Consider the following 16,947-nt stretch of genomic DNA (forward strand, 5'->3'; position numbering starts at 1 on the left):
TCTATCTGGAAGAGCAATGTCAATAAAAAGTTATTACAACTCTTTCTTTTCCTATAAAACTAAGTCAGTAAGATATTATTGCAGCAGCTTGTTTTAAAGGGAAGCCTGATAACAAAAAAAGCACACAGAGAAACAAGAATGGGGACTTGGGAGAGGTCCCCTAAATACAGAAGTTCTGTGTCTATCCACCAATTGTGTCTGAGGCAGCAGTTCAGCACCTGAATGCCATAAAGATGAACTTGACTCATTGTCTAGATGGCCTGATGGTTTTTCACAACAGCACTAGGTAGGGATTTGCACCTGTCCGCCCTTGCTAAACACCTGCTTCAGCTTCCCTCCCTTTGGGACACAGAGAAGACCAGTTCCCAGAGACTAAAACTCACCTCACAAGATTATTCTTCAGTGGTGGATTTTATTATCTACAAATCTGAAGAGACCTAACTTGTTTCTTTATTTACTGTAGATCATTTAGATCTATGCTGAAAAGATATGCCTGTGTATAGCTAGTGCAATTTGGGATGAAATCCAAGGGGCAAGCAAAGCAAAGCTGCAAGAGAACTGCTACACATGCTCTACAACTGAAGTATAGAAGATAACTGCCTACAAAATCTGTCCAAGGGGATCTCATTACTTTTTTGGTGGGCATCCCATCACCTGTCTGCCGATGTCACAGTCTGTATCCATGTCTTAACATATCTCAATGTCTATTGAATAGACTTGCGTTCCAGCAGTATAAATCCATACAGTCTGGCAACTGTGAAAATCCCCATCACTCAGAGATCTAATTTTTGAGATTTGGTGTGAGCCCAGGAAAAGTTGGTCCTCATTCAGAATTGACCTCAGCTGCAGTACTTTGTCTGTGCTGCAAAAACCCTTCCAATACGATACAGTCTTTTATACCTCTCATCACCAATATCAGATAGGTCTCCAACTAATCCTTCTTGGACTGTGAATATTAATTTCTCACCACAATCAACCTTTATTTAAATTAACAGCATTTGTTGGGAGTAGTCACACAAACTTGTTGGAGTCGTATAAGCAACCACAGCCCCAGAAATTTTCATTTTAGCTGGAAGCACATGAGAACTTATGAAATAAAGCTAGTTGCTTCACACTAGATATGAACTATCAAGCCTTCAGTCTCTGGATAAAGCAAAGCATTTGGTGTATGGAAAAGGGTGAAACAGAAGGAAGGAAAATTCATGAAAATATTACTCTCCAAAGTGTCTTTACAGACTCATGTCTGCATGTATATTAGAGGTATCACAGGAGGAGGAAGCAACGCAGGAAGAGTAGGAAAGGAGAGAGGGTGTGCAACCTAGCAGGCTAATCCAGGTGACAGACTGGAGGGACTGTTCCTTTGCTTGCACAGTCCAAATGAAATATATATATTTGCTATAGCAGTAGAGAGAAAACACAGCAGTCTGGTGTTCGCTAACCTCGTTACAGTATAACTGATGGCAGAAAGAAACAGGGATGGGCTGGTTATAGCTAGTCCATTAATCAGGTCCCTGGCGAAGCATCTCAGCTAGAGTTAAAATTAACGTTAGCAAATTAATCGGGTCTTCACAACGGAAACCGCAAAGCATATGGTGTCAGCTAATGGAGAGGCTGTAGGGCTGAAGCCTCTGAAACTTCATGTCTTCCTGAAATCTAATTAGACCCTAATGGAAGGAAGACTGAGTGAAGGCTCTAATTGAAAATTACACTTCCAGTTCAATCAAAGCCTGCTTCCGTGTTGCTATTAACGGCCTTTTAAAAATAGCTGAATTCTACAGTGACCTTGCATACAAAGTGTTCGTTTACAGAGAGTAGCTGTATGGATAATCAATGGATGCCTCTGTGATGGATTTGGACCTGTTTTGTAATAATTTATGACTAGTGTGTATTGAACTGGCTGCTGGGATGTTGTCTGTATGAATGAATATATGGCTTAATTTAATAGGAGCTGTCCAGAAAGAACGAACAAGCAGGTAAAAGTGTCTCAAGGCAAGCCATTCCTTGACAAACACTCCAGAAGGTGTAAGAGAGAATGCACAGACAGGAAACAGCCTGGAAATAGAACTGATCTGAAGAAATGTCACATACCTGAAAAGGCAAACTTTCTCCAATGGAGGAATAAATGTTTTCCAGGTGGGTTATAAATGCCCAGACAGTTCCACCTGACTTCAGACGCTGAACGTACTCAAATTAGTGAGTGAAGGTACTCAAGTACAATTGCTGTGGGTTCCCTCTATAACTTTTGGGCTGTTGCAGAGGCACTGGGAATCAGAGTGCAGAGATGCCAGGCTGGCTTCAGAACAGACAGCAGAATATCTCCACCAGGAGCAGCAGGAGTTCTGCGACTGTTGTACTTTGAAGATCCAGACTAAAATTTGCTCAGCAGGGGCTCCTTGGTGAAAGCAAGATCAGAAGTATGGGCAACATCTCAGACCTTCAAACTTCAAGACTTTCTGACTAGTGCCTGAAACTTTTCATGCCAGGACAGCTGGAGGCTGCTCTGCTCAGCTATGTGAATCATTCCTCTTTCCCCTTTGGTACACAACCCAACAGTACATCTTGTAACCGTCTATATGCTCTGTGAAGCATCCTCTATATCTGTTATTTGTATTTAGAATGACAGCAGGACTGTCCTCCATTTCACTTTCCCACAGCTCAGTTTACCTGTCTCAAAACCCCCATCACTCCCCAGGCCTTGCCACCCCAATGCCCTACCCTGCAGCCTTGGAGACCTCCTTGCACCTTCCACAGTTTGCCAGTTTAATTTTTATGGCTTGGTTTGCCTTTACTCTCAGCAGTGATTGCTGTGTTCCTTCTCACATCAACCAAGGATTTTAAGAAACCCCATGAAGCTTTGCTCTCCTGACACAGCCTGAAAGGCATTGATTCTTGCTGTATTAGGATTCTTTTCCCCAAGATGTATTTGTTACTTCTAAGTAAATCAGAGACTTCTTTCCACAGTTTTAACTCTGGCACAGCATTACATAAATGTTTGATGTCACTGGTGGCCTCTGATGTGAACTCTCCCTTCAGTACACTTTTGTCTCACTCTTTCTCTTGGACTTTGGGTTTTACAGGTTGTGGCAGGAGATGCATGAGCAATCATTTGTTCATAGCTTGTCTGTCACCAACTCGTGGCTCAGTTTGGTCAGCTCAAGTTTAGAATGGAATAGAATAGGTGGGATTCGTACATCAAGCTTGAGAAGGTAAGATTCAAGATTATCCTTTCAACTTCTGGGCTATTTGGAGAAATATCTCCTAAGTGCAAAATCCACTAAATAATACAGAATTATTTGTATCTAGAATCAAAATACTTAAAACTGTCTGGACAAATCATTAGAAAACAGGAACACAGTGCTGAAGAACACCAATCTCTCTGAGCTGCAGGCAACCATAATTTCATTCTGTATCCCCTCCACACACCTCACAAAAAGGAGCTGAACTGCTGTTTCGTGCAGCAGAGAAGGGCTGAAGCGGTCCACTCAGAAATGCTCAAGAGACCTTTTCTCTTTCCGCACAGGGATTTTTCCTCCTCCAGTGCAAAAAGCATAGAAAGCACTCACAAAAGAGCCTCTCCGCAGTGATTAGTGAGCAGCTCCAGGGATGGCTCTTCTGCTTTAAATGGAGAGACCTTAATGAATCAAGGTACTTTACTGGACACTCACTGCGATGCTAGGTATTCTTGCAAAATGTGGCTGGCAAGCCATAACGACAGTATCAGAACCATAACCCGGTGATAACAGTGCTTAAAGCAGCCCATGGAATAACTGTAAAAGAAATACCCATCCAACCAGAGTTTTATGTATGGTGTCTCCATACATATTCTGTGAGTTCAGTAATTAATTACCATGACACAGGTAATTAGCAAATTAGTTAAAATAACTGGACCAACAAAGTAATTACCACTAATATCACATCTATGCATATTTAAATTCCCACAGTAATTTCAGACAGAGGGACAAGAAGTACCAGTGCCAGAAACCTGAAGGCAGGCAAATTCCAACTAGACGCAAAGTGAATATTTTAAACCATGTTTATGTCTGTTAAAGCCCTAACAAATCAAAGAAAACCATGGTTTCTCTGCATCTTCATGTCCTCAAGCCAAGACTACAAGGACTTATTCATGGAAGATGTGCTATGGTAAAATAAGAGTTATTTGATTCAATTTTTATTTTTTTTTTCATTCAGTAAAATAAGTTTCCAGGCAGAAACCAGACTGATCCACTTCTGACAATTATTTGTTGCTAATTCTATCTAGTCCATTTATTCTCCCTGCTACTGCTTCTTCTGGAAGTATCTTCTGGGTAACCTCATGCCTTCTTTGATTCCACATAACTCCTTCATCTGCATGTCTGCACACTGCCATACACGGCTAATTTCAGCTATGTTGTTCCCTTTTAATTCAAATTAATAAACAACTGCATGGGGGTGTTCCTAGCTCTCTTTGTTGGTAAGAAAGTCTTTACACCCAATATCCAGACTTCTTCCTAAGTATTTATTCTCCAAGGCATCTGTTTTTTCCTGTTTTGTACTTTGGCAGTTTCCCCCATCTCATAGCAATATGTTATATTTGAGATAACATTAAATAGGTAATTCTCTTACTTGTTCTACTGCTGTAGGCTTCCTACTGGAAATCAAAGAGCTTTGATTTATTTGAGCATGTTTGAGGAGAAAACAGGTAAAATTCTGCAGCTTAAGTTAAACAAGATGCTGGAAAGAGTGGTCTAGTGATGTTAAAAATCCATATTAATTAGCCCACATGGAAAACCTCTAATTTCTTAAGCTTTATAGTAAGTTTATTTCTAAGCTTCCTAAGAGTAACTCAACCAACGTATAACTTTCAAAATAAAACTGGGATTGCACACGACACATTGCAACTCAGACACTGCCTTCAATCCCGTTCTGGGCAACTGCTGTCATGTTTCATCCTGTCTCATCAGACTGCCAAGGCAGCACCTTTGTTCTGGAGAAGATCGCCCATCCTTACTCACTGAACCAACACAACACTAGGATCCAGTGAGAATAAACGCCTCTTTCTGAGGGCAGTGGAACTTTCTGGTGGGTTTGTATTTTCACAGAGCCCATGAAATTTGGGTTTACCTCTTCCTGAATGATCATGGTCAAGTCATTTCACACTTCTGTCCATCTGCAAAATGGAAGTAGTGAAAGTGATTTCTTTTGTGAAGTGCATCAAGTTTTCTTCATGGATGATGTAGAATAAATAGAAGTTTCAACACATTCTTCTTATTATAGAATCTGGGCTTTTCTCTATCAGAAATTCACCTGAAATCTCTGAAGAAACCGGTCCTTTGCAAATCTGCATCTTAGCTTGAGGGAGAGGATTAATCACCCTAATTATAGGTAGTGATTTTTTATTATCATTATTTCTTAGTTAACAGTGGAAACTTAACCTTAGCCTCTGACTTCTCTGTCTTTTCCCACTTCTTCTTCTGTCCTCTTCACAGTAACAACAGTAAAGAAAGAGTGGAAGAAATGAAAACAAAGGCTAAAAATTAGAAATCACATCAAGGCTTTCACAAGAGCTGATCTCCCTTTGCCAGTCCAAAACCATCCTAAAAAAGAAACTAATCACCTGCCTTTGCCACTGTCTCTGTGAACACAGAGGGAGCTTTTCCTTCATTTTAATTGTCCTGACTCCTTTTTAATTATACCCCTTCCTCTGTTCTGCTCAGTGCCATCAAGTACTGAAACAAGGCATTGGATTCAAGCCTAATGTATTTTGGCTAAATCAAAACCCCTGAGTTTCAAGTTTCTTTCCCCACAAACAGACACAAAAACCTTTCTTGCTTAATGAAGTTTTGTCAGAGGCCTCTTGCAATTTGCACAACTGCTTGTTTGCACAGTCTGGTTTTACAAAGGTTCACATCTGCTTCTCTGATGTTTACTTCTCTTTACCACCTTAATAAGGAAAATCCAAAGCTTCTAATTAATTTGCTTGTAACTAATTTGATATGAAACTGAGTTCTTCAAACTGAAGATAAGCATTTTTGTTTATTGCCAGTTGATAAATTGGCAGTGAAATTACAGCTCTGCCGGGGCAGAAGAGCTTTTCGAGTTGGTTATGTTTCTTAGCTCATTTCACATCTGGAATTCAAAAGAAGCAAACTGACTTCAAGGCTCTGAATCTGGTGTATGGGAATAACAACAATGATCCACTCTAGCCTAATAAATCCCTAACACTATTAGCATTATATTTAAGAATTTAAAAGTACTTTTGCCAAGAGCAATAAACAAACATAAATAAGGGTAAAAACATTGTACACATAGAATTAATCGTATTTTTTTTTTCGCTGTTTGCTCTTTCAGTTTTGTCTCCATGCTTTCAAGTTAGATCCAGAAAGGCTTTTTGGAAAGTTGCTTAGTACTAACATGAAAGTGAAACAACATCTGGATCCCAATATCTCCAAGTATACATATTCTATGAGTCCTGAGACCCTAGTACTGCATAACTTGGGTACTCAGAAAATCAAACCTACTGTTGTAAAGTGGGATTTCTCCCACACAGAGTTAGATACGCAAATCCCACACTTCACACATCCCACAGAGTCATTGCCATTCTTTCAGCTGCTCCTGAAGATATTAAGCACAAAAAGCCTTAGCAGAATCCTGTCTGAAGAAGAGACATTCAGCTAGGAAGAGAGATCTCAGCAGCTTTCCCCTGCCAGTCTTCTGTGTCTCTACCGTAAATCTCTTCCACGCTAGAAACAAGAACTATCTCAGATTATATGTGATGGATTGGACTCCCACAAGACCAAAAACAATTGCAAAATATTTTGCAAAGAAGCAGGTATGTTTCCAGTTTGCCTTCCCCAAAAAAGGCACAGGGTAATACCAGGCAAAAGGCTTCCCAAATAAAGAAAGCACAACACTTCTCGTACTACCCTTCCCCTTAGTGAGGAGAAGAAAGGAGTGAACCTCAGAAGGCAGATGTTATAGCACTTAACACACAACTGAAGGGCATTCAGACAGGAGCCTAGAAATTTATAGCTGAAAGGATCTCAATAGGTTTTATTTCAGCCCCTAAGCTAAATGGACCAAATAGGTATAGTTCACCTTTGTGTTTTATCTTACTTTTCTTTAAACATTTCTGGGTCCAGCATCTTACAGCCCTCCCTTACCACTCATTCCAGTACTCATCTGTGCTTCCAGTTAGAGAGTGGCACCCTGTTTCAGGGCAAGAAACTAGTATTTGGAGTACACTGGAAATAGTTGCAAGTTTGACTAACATGGCACTATACCTCAGGAAAGAACAGTTTTCAAGAAGAACAACTCAATATAATGGATTATTAGACCAACTCTTAAAGTTAAACAACAACAACAACACAAGGCAAGCTCCCATGCATACAAAGCTCCTCACATCATTTCATGTTGTTATTCACCATCTGTGCTCAGACCTTCAAAAACACCTATGTATCTTTAGCACCTTCATCCAACAGCTAAGGGAGACTCACACTCTTAAATCTTTTGGGTGATTCTGAAAACCTTCTTTTTATGAATATGTTCATCCTTTATGTGAAATGGAATCATGATTTTCCCTTCACCCATCACATTCCCATTCTAGGAGCTGTCTCCATAACAGCACTCAGTAAATGATGCTCCTCCACATAAAATGGCCACTGTCTTCCATATGTTTCTCTCATGCATGAATAGATTAAAGAGCTGCTGCTCATTTCTTTCTGAGGGAGTTAAAATTCACAGAGGCCCACTATCTGAAGAAGTTTTACAGGAATTTGAGAAGGATATAAGCAGCAGGGACACATTTAAGCCTCTTTCGTCTTTTTAATCTAAAAACTATTTGCAGTTATGAAACAGGGACTAGAGACCTCATTCGCACTACTTCTGGCAGCATTTCTGTTCTTTTTTGCTCTTGGCAATGCCTACATATACATATACCTAGAAATGCAGAAAAACTTTCTGAGAAGAGATTCTTCCAAATCACATTTGTAAGTGGAGTTATCCATGCTTGACCTACATACAAGCCATTTTGAGCCTCACTACTGAAATTCAAAGTGGCACCTGCCAGTTAACAACAAAATCTCCTTATTACTTGAGCGGGAGAAAGAAATTCGGTTTGATTTGCAGGTTCTCTAAGGATACATCTATATTGCAGAGCTGTAGAAGAAGGGTTGGGTGGCATTTTCCTGATTAGCCTGAGTGTCCACCTTACCTGGGTTGCCTTTTGCAGCCCAGGCTGACTCCTAGGAAGGGTTCACCCTGAGCAGAGAGCAAGGCGGCAGTCAGCTAGGTCAGCAAACTAGGGAGGGCAAGAAAATTACATCCTGAGGTGATGAAGAGATGTGGCAGCCACACTTCTGGGCTACCTCAAAGAGGAGGTCTTGGGTGACAATGACCCGAGCAGAGAAAGCACCCACACCAGCCTCTTTGCCAGGATAAACAGAGATGTGGTTTTATGCAGCTAATAAGATATTTGGAGTATTATGAAGGCAGCTATCAAAGAAAAAATGTTGTCATTAAGGAACTTGAACCTAGGGAGCCTGAAGTGCTTCACAGACTGTTCTTACTGCTGACAAGGAAACAGCATTTTTCAGCTCCAAAATGGTCTACAAGCTTTAGCTGACCATGTCTTGTGGAGTACCCCAGTGGCATAGCAGCTGCACCTATTTTACACATAGGGAAACTGAGTTATGGAGACTAAACTCATAAATAAAGACATGTTGAGCCTTTCTTTACAAGATTCTTGGCTGTTCCACCAGCACACATCATGGGAGGGGTAGTTGAACTCTTCTCCTAGAAGAAAACATTGCATGAAGTAGAGCTGCCTATAGGTGCCACAGAGGTATTGCTAACTTATTGCTAACTGGAAAAGAAATCTGTCTTCATGATATTCACATTTTTTAATCAAAAACTATTTTTCCCCAGAAAACTGATACATTTATTTTTTAAAACCTATTTTTTTAACTGAAAACTTGACTGGCCATTATTTTCTAATGCCTGAGCCCCACTTGCCCTAGGAGACAAATCAAATTACTGCATGTTCCAAAGTCAGCCTGTGGGAACAAAGCCTTGTGCACTCCCTCCTTCCTATCCTTCACAGTGCTGAGAATATGAGTCATTCCCTGGAATAATGCTGGCAAACAGCAAACCAAAAAATCATCATGGAAACAGAAACACTCTCAGGGCTTAAATCTACAATATTAGTCAGCCCAGGGTTGGGGTGAGGAGCTAAAGTGGGATTCCTCTGTTAAGTTTTCTTTTCATAACATGAGATAGAAGAAAAAAAAATTCCACAGCATGGGAATTTCTTACCATGCTGCAGAGACAAGACACCTCTGAGCACTTATTAGACACGATCAGAAAAGACCACTATTCATTTTCTTCACAAGGAAAAGGTTTACCTGGAGTGCCTCTGCAGCGAGCTGCCCTCCCTCAAACGCTCTTGCAGAGCCCTCAGAAGCAGCATGGTCCACAAAGGCCACTAAGCCCCAGGTACCCCCACCACAGAAGCCTATAGACCAAGACAAGTCAGCATTGCAGAATTTAGTGTGTATGAATGACAGCATGCTTATTTAGCCTCCAGTTACACTGACAACTCACAACCCATTTTCATTAGATGGCTGTCAGCACATTTACAAATATTAAGACCTGAATATCAGCTCCTGCCCTTCTGAACATCAGCTCCTGCCTTTTAAGGGCAAACGTGACTCTTAACAGATTTGTTTCCCATTCTTCCTTTAATTTCAGCCATGCAGCTAAATTGCTGTCCTTCATACTTCCCACCTAAGAGCCAGGCTGTCAGTCTTCAGAGCTGAGATGGTCAAGGCAAAAGCTGCTTATGTGGGGAACAAAACTTGAGCGATGCACTCTACAAACCAGTAGGCTGGTACAGAAATGATCCCCCAAATAGTCACTGCAGTGTGACAAGAAGGAAGCTCATAACAGCTCTGGTAATTAAGAGCTAGGGCTGCCTGCACTTGTGATGATTTTCTGTCACTGGGAAACCTGGAATCAAGGCTGGACAGCTTTTCCGTTCAAGCTGTTGATGAAACAAGAGTTGATGCAGGGAAGCGGCCTGGTCTGTAGAACAGAAAGTATCAATCCAGACAGTCACAGGAGTGTTTTTTGAACTTCTGAATTAAGAAACAGACGGACCACAAGAAATTAAAAATCTGGAAATGTCCCCCTCAGAGTGCACATGCTCTGACAACATTAGCTGCAAGTGTTTCCGTCTGTTCAATCTTCCAAGCTGAAGGCAATGTTGCTCCCAGTGCGGACATCATTTCCATGTGCCCACGTTAATGTCAAACCTATCCAAGCTGACTCGACCAGATCTGGAAACTGCCATCCAGAGCCAGAGCCTTCACTCCAGCGTGGCTGTGTGATGCCATGCTCCCAGCAGAGGCAGATCACTTTGCCCTCGTGTAACTGCCAAGCTGTTTTGCAGTGATTCCTTACACTCCGTGGATATTTGAAACCCGACTGCCTCCATGCTCCCAGTGCAAAAAGGGAGACTTGGAGGAAAGCAGGAAATTCAGCCCAGGGAGAAAGCATCTGCTCTCTCTGAGGCTTTGTGGCTGTTCTTACCTGAAAGGAAATTATTGTCAATGGGAGCTGTCAATGATCTTGCTGCCTCATTCATTTTTTGTGGCCATTTCAGAGGCTTCCTGTTCCGATGGCTCTGTGACAGTCTGAAGCTAGCTCCAGATGAAATCAAGCCCTGAGGCTACCAACTTCTGAGGATTTATCTGTCTGATGCAATTATTGTTAATATTTGGTGCTTATCACAACACCTGCAGCATGGCACTTTGCTTGGGGTGGCCAGATCATTTTTCTCAGTGGATGATGTACAAACAGCCTATTTTACTTATAGTTTCCATGTTTTCCTCATGGCAGTTTCATTCCTTGCCAAGAAGCTTCCCTGCCCAACCATTAGGATCACACCGCCTTGGAGACATGCCCCTCCAACACAAAACCCAAATTATAATTATCAGAGACACAAAGCACTTCAGAGAGAAAGAGAACACAGCAAAGCCCACTCCTGCTGGGTCCAGCTGTGGATATGCTGTTGTTTGGGACTTTATTCTACAGTCATACCCATAATAAACTAGGACGTACTCCATTCTCACTTGGAAGATGACACTCCAGCAAGAATTACTGGGACATTCTTGGCCTGGCATCAGCCAGGGTATCATCACGTTGTTAGCACACCTGCCTGCCAGTAACAAACAGCACTACATTGTAAACACGAAGCTGCCAGAAGTTTAGTTCTTACACATCCTCTGAGGTGTTTTTCCTCCGTGATGCCCCATCCCATGGTGATTGTGAAGGCAGATCCATTTCACTGTTGAAGGAAGATTCTAATTATTTTTCTTTATTAAGCTGTTTATTTGCTATTCTCACACTAAGTTGTCACAGGGTGTTGCATTTGCATGAAAAAAAAAAAAAGAGCCAACTGTCTTTGTTGCTAAAATCAAAGTTAGCACTAATGACAGATAAGCTTTCTCATATTTACAGTCCCAGTAGTGGGGAAATAAGATGAACACCAGCTCCTTCAACATCACCTTAGGAAACTACTCAAAAAGGCTATTATTTTTTTCTTCAAATAGACTAATTTACATAACCATTAATTAGCTAAATATGTGATGGATGACCCCACAAAAAAACTCGGGGTACCATTTTCTATAGGCTATCATAACATATTATAACATTAAATCATAACATTATTTTACTTAAGCTAACTATCAAAACAAATAATTGGAAAGCAAAAAAAACAAAAATGACAACAACAAAAAACTGTTCTTACGGAATGCATTGGATATTCTAAACATCAAAGCATCAAATCTTTCTTTCAACTTATTTAAACTTATTCCAACGAAAACAAAATGACACATCAAGTTTATTGCTATAGTGCCTACTTACCAAAACAATCCAGACACAGGATCATAGAAATGGTGGTGGGAAGGGAGCTCTGGAGGTAACCTAGTCCTACCTCCTGCTGGAAGTAGGGCTATTGCCAATTTTAGAGTACACAAGCTGTGTCTTTCTTTGGCACCAAAATGCCTGCTTTGATTCTGGTGCACGCCTACACAGAAGCAAGCCAGGGCAAATTCAGTGCTCCCTGCCCAGGAGGAAGATCCATGGAGAGGAAAGAGTTTAACCCCAGGCAATGCAAAGTGCCTGTGACCTTCCCCCAGGATGCCAACATCTCCTCCACCAGACAGTCTGATCTCAGTCACTGTGCTAAAATGCTTTGTGTGAACTGATACGAATAATAACCCTTTTTCCTTCTCAGCAAAGACACTACAAAACTAGGCAAAATGCAGTGCATCTGTCCTGCTGCTAATTGCATTTTTAGACGCCAGGTCCTTTGAGGAATCAAAGAAATGCCTAAAACACTCCTGTTGAGTTCAACCACACGTCAGAGCAGATGTGGGTAGATGTGCTGTGCCTCTCAGATTCACTGCAAACTAATTAAGGGTTTCCTTCCCCACAACTATATCCAAAGGTGTTATTTCCCTAATTTTCCTAATTATTTTCATTCCAAATGCATTGACTCATGAATGGATTAGGTTCAGAAACTCCCTCACTCCTGCATAATTAGCTTTTCTAAAGCTCAGTCTTGGCTTCTGGTCCTTTCTGCTAAAGTTTCAGTGTCTGTCTGATGGTTGCCAGGTTGCATCCTTCTGATTTCTTGCCCTCAGAGGAAGCTGTGATAGAGAAAATCGACCAAAGCTGGGGTTTTTAGAACAGCAGCATCACACTGTGTCAAATTTTTCAGAAGCGTGCCACATTCAAGGAAATCAGGTTTAAAATTCCCTGGGAGTCAATCTTACCAAAAAAAAAAAAAAAAACAGGCACAAGAAAGATTAATAGCACCAAACACTGGAGACCCCAAGGGAATGTCGTGTCATCTTGTCCAACCCCCTGAGTAATTCAAGTGACATAATTCCATCTTGCACTCTGTGTGGCATGAAAGCACATTGCCCAAATGGCATCTAGCCTTGATTTTACAACTTCTAAAGAACCTGGATCCATACAAGGTCAAAAACCCACCACTGTCATTTCAGAAAAAGGTGGGAGATTTGAACTGATCCTTTCTTCATCTTGCGCTTCAATTATTTGCTTGTTCCACTTGGCTGCAATCCAGTTTAGCCAAGGCATTTGGCTAATTTCTCCCAGGAGAAGGAAATCAAGGTCCACAGAGATCACATCATTTATTTTCAAAGATGCATAGAATCAACTTCCTCTGAGTAAGGGATGACTTGGGCTATCTCTAGGTTCCTTGTAGACACTTTTGACCCAAAAGTGTTCACTCAGCCTCTGCTTTCCTCTCACCACATTCTAGACCTGTGTCTCATTTTCTTTTCCTGACTTTTATTCATCCCCGAGGAGTTAATTAGGCTTCTTTCTCATTCTCACACACAAACACAAACACACACAACTGCTAAAATGAGGAGCTAGAAAAGACCTGTAACACTGCACAACCGCCCACCTCTTCAGAGCTTCCACGTGCATCTTGTAGCATGTTCCTGTAATGGGCAGAGATTACTCTCATTTCTTATAGGAGTTTAGCCACCTTCTACCTCTATTATTAGGTGATTGTAATACTAAGAAGTGTTAGAAGTTTTTCATCCAGAGAGCATCTTCACCTTACAGATATCTAACTGAGAGTCCCAACCACTGGCTAGATTTTCTTTTCTGAATAACAAGATCAGCCCCTCATCCCAGAGTGCAAATCTGGCACTGATTGTCTATCTCATGTGGAGCATGATTAGGCTGGGATGCCTTGGGATCTGGTAGGCTTTCACCATTCTTAGGAAAAGGACTAACAGCACTGCAATTAAAGGCTTCAGCCTGTGAAAACAGCAGGATAGCATGGTGTTGTGTTCCCAGTGCCCTTCCCACATCAAGACCTTCACACATCTTGTGTTTCATAAGTGTTCTACATCTCGTCATGAAAAAAACTGCGAAGACTAGCTACCTTTTGTGGTTGAACACTGTTTTCTGGTGACTGGTGTAACATACCGTTGATGTACTAGTACTACAAAGCACTGCACAAGACTGTAGCTGGAAGGTGCTCTACATTTATGAGTCCAAGAACACAGCATTCAACTGCTTTCCCTATTGCGTATCCTAGTAAATCACTTCGTTCTTGAAGGCACACATTTTTCCTCGATTAAATATGAAAGCTGTTCAAACACAAAGATGACCTTTAATTATGGCTTTAAATGCACTTGGTTAGAATTACCTCCTTGTTCATCTTGGGAATGTATTATAAGAAGTAACATGATAATATGCAGTACTGTAGTTTTGGAGTAATTGCCTACTATGCTTGAACTCTGTGAGGCCTTTTCCAATTACATTTTTAGTTTGCTAATGTTTGGGGATTTTCCAGGATAAATTACGTTAATTGTATTCCTTGGATCTGTTTTCCACAAAAAGCCCAATAAACAGCAAGAAGGGGGAGGGAGAGAATTAAGTGGCGAAGTTAATTAGATTAGGCTTGTGCTGTAGTGAAGCAGGAAGATTCCACTAAATCCTATAATAGGCCCTAATGAGGATTTTATCATGCTTGTTAAACGGGTCATTTAGTTGTGTGACGGGGCCGTTGAGTGTAATGTAAAAACTGGTTAATAAAAAAAAAGTCTTTTAATTGCACACACAGGCAAAGCAGTTTCAAAAGAGTCCAGCTGAATGGAATAGCCTCCAACCAAACGCAGGAAAAGCTCTGCATATCCTGTAGTGGTGAACACGGAATGTGATTAGGCCACTTAATTTTCCCTGACTGGCATAAAAATTAATACTTTACAAATGATCAAATGGTTAACACTGGGGAAACTTTAATAATCTAGATTGATCAAGATGGAAATTATTTCTTTTTCCTGAGTTTTGGTTGTTCTTGCTTGTTTTTTCTTCCTAAAAATGGATAAAAATGAACATAGAAGTGTTCACTGTTGAATCATATGTACCTGTCCTTTCCATTAGTGTTTGTAGAAGAAGTCCATAAAGGAGCCATTGACTGCTTTGGCTAATCTTATTCCTGGAAGGGGATGAAAAAATCTTTGGATCTTGTTTTCAGGTAGCAGGCATCGCTCAGAAAATCAGAGTCCTGCAAAATGCGCTTTATAGAGTGTGCTTCCTTAATAGCTTTATTTTTCTAATTTAAATACAAAGTTTCTGGATGACCTGCTTAAAACTGGGCACAAGAAAAACCCATATCTGCCCTCACTTGGCCAAGGGGTGTAAACATCCATTCAAGTGCCAATAGTCTGTTGGCTGTCTGCTCTCCCACTGCTGAGAACAGCCCCAAGAGACTAACCTTATGGATGCAGACACATTTGGGGGCTAGATTCAGTAAAAAAGAGAAGGAACAGATCTAGGCCACAGTCAAAAAGGGTGGAGAAATCACTTGATCCCCTGCTTGTCAAAGTTTACCGATTCGAAATGAGACGTGATACATGGGATTTCTGAGTTCAAAGTCTCCTGTCTCCTGGAAGCCTATAAATGTTTGTTCGCTACATGCTACTTTCTTAGGTGACATCTGGCCTGCATGTCTTCAGAGGAAGAGTCCGTCCCTTCCCCTGGCTTTTATTTCAGCTCAGAGCTCACTGCCACTGTTTGTATTGATGCTCTCCTTTTACAATAAGGGACGATGTGTCCTCTGCCTTGCCATTGATTTTTACTTTACCCCTCCTGTTATGGTCCCAGAGATGATGCCACTTGTTGAGCACCCCTCTCAGCATTCAGTCCAAGCAGTGGGATAACCCCCTGCTCTTCTGGCAGACTAACTGCTACAGCTCATCTCCGGCACTTCCTTTCTTGGGCTTTAAAACATCTATTTGTTTTCTTAAGGCCCCCGTTGCTGAGAGAGTTTGATTTATACCAATCTCTGTGACATGTGACAGGGACCAGGTGGTGACTGCACAGAGGACCACCGTGATTTCCACCCGTCCAGCAAATGACAGCCATTACTCCAAGGATCCCACTGAGACATACCAGCTGCTGCTGCCTCCAGCCCAGCTTGGTGGCACCCCCAGAGGCAACGATAAGGAATAGCAGGTCATTCATAAACACCTCTCTTACCATCCGGGGGTTCTGGTGCCTCAACAACTGAACATCTGCTGGCAAAAGTGAAAACAAGAAGTTCATCTCTTTCCTGTTTATTCATTCCATGCTACTGATTTTTCAGCCTCTTTCAATTTGCAGGGGCCTAAGAGTATTCCAGTGGCAGGATGTGAACCCCCTTGCAGTGATCTGTGACAAACATTAATAAACTTTCTGTTCTCAGTTTCCTTTTCAGAGATGCCCTAGAAGTACCCAGAAACCCAGGACTGGCCACAAGTAGAATATCACTGTCCTAATCCACACTTTCTAAGAATAACATAAGTTGTATAAAAGGAGAAATACCCATCCATTAAAAGCATGACAACACCAACCCACATTATTGGCATAGTAACTCTACAATCAGTTCAGTCTGAGCTTGTTTAAAATCCAAGCTTCATCTGTGAAAAATATGTTCCTTACAGGGCAGCTACAAGTGTTTACCTAAAGAATTGCCTTAAATTATGAATGCTATCTCATTTTCCTTCCTTGAGTCCTTCTTATAGAAGCCCTTTGCCTCAGCAGGTCCCCAAAACCATGCAAACATTACGTAGTTTTCATTGTTTTGTAAAACTGATATCCTTGTTGTGTCCAGTTCCTCTGTAGCGTGGATCTCCTCCACACTACAAATATGCAAATATTAAATAACAAATTATTTCTCAGAAGTAACTGTATTGTAGCATAGCTCCTGGACAACATAGGGCAAGGATGCTCTTACAGATAAGGTGGCTCCCAGCTAAATAAACTAGCACTACAGTTTGGCTTCTTTGCTCTGCGGGTTATCGGAGCTCTGTTCAGTCAGATTACTATGAACCAACTCTCCAGTCCATGACATCAAGTTACCTGCACAGCCATACCACTCAACAG

The 16,947-nt window shown here is 41.3% G+C and overlaps 1 protein-coding gene across 1 annotated transcript in view; it reads right to left on the minus strand.

The window, feature by feature from the left end:
* The window catches only part of LOC308198431 (uncharacterized protein), a 115,619-nt gene extending 101,605 nt beyond the window's left edge, over nucleotides 1-14,014 (minus strand). The window contains exons 1-2 of the mRNA XM_080600813.1: nucleotides 11,899-14,014; nucleotides 11,252-11,320 (exon numbers count right to left, since the gene is read on the minus strand). The gene's annotated coding sequence lies outside the window, so the exon portion shown is untranslated. The remainder of the gene's footprint in view (nucleotides 1-11,251; nucleotides 11,321-11,898) is intronic.
* Between the last annotated feature and the right edge of the window lie 2,933 nt (nucleotides 14,015-16,947).

Source organism: Anser brachyrhynchus (genome assembly GCF_964034855.1).
Source record: "Anser brachyrhynchus genome assembly, chromosome: 7".
Lineage (NCBI taxonomy): Eukaryota > Metazoa > Chordata > Aves > Anseriformes > Anatidae > Anser > Anser brachyrhynchus.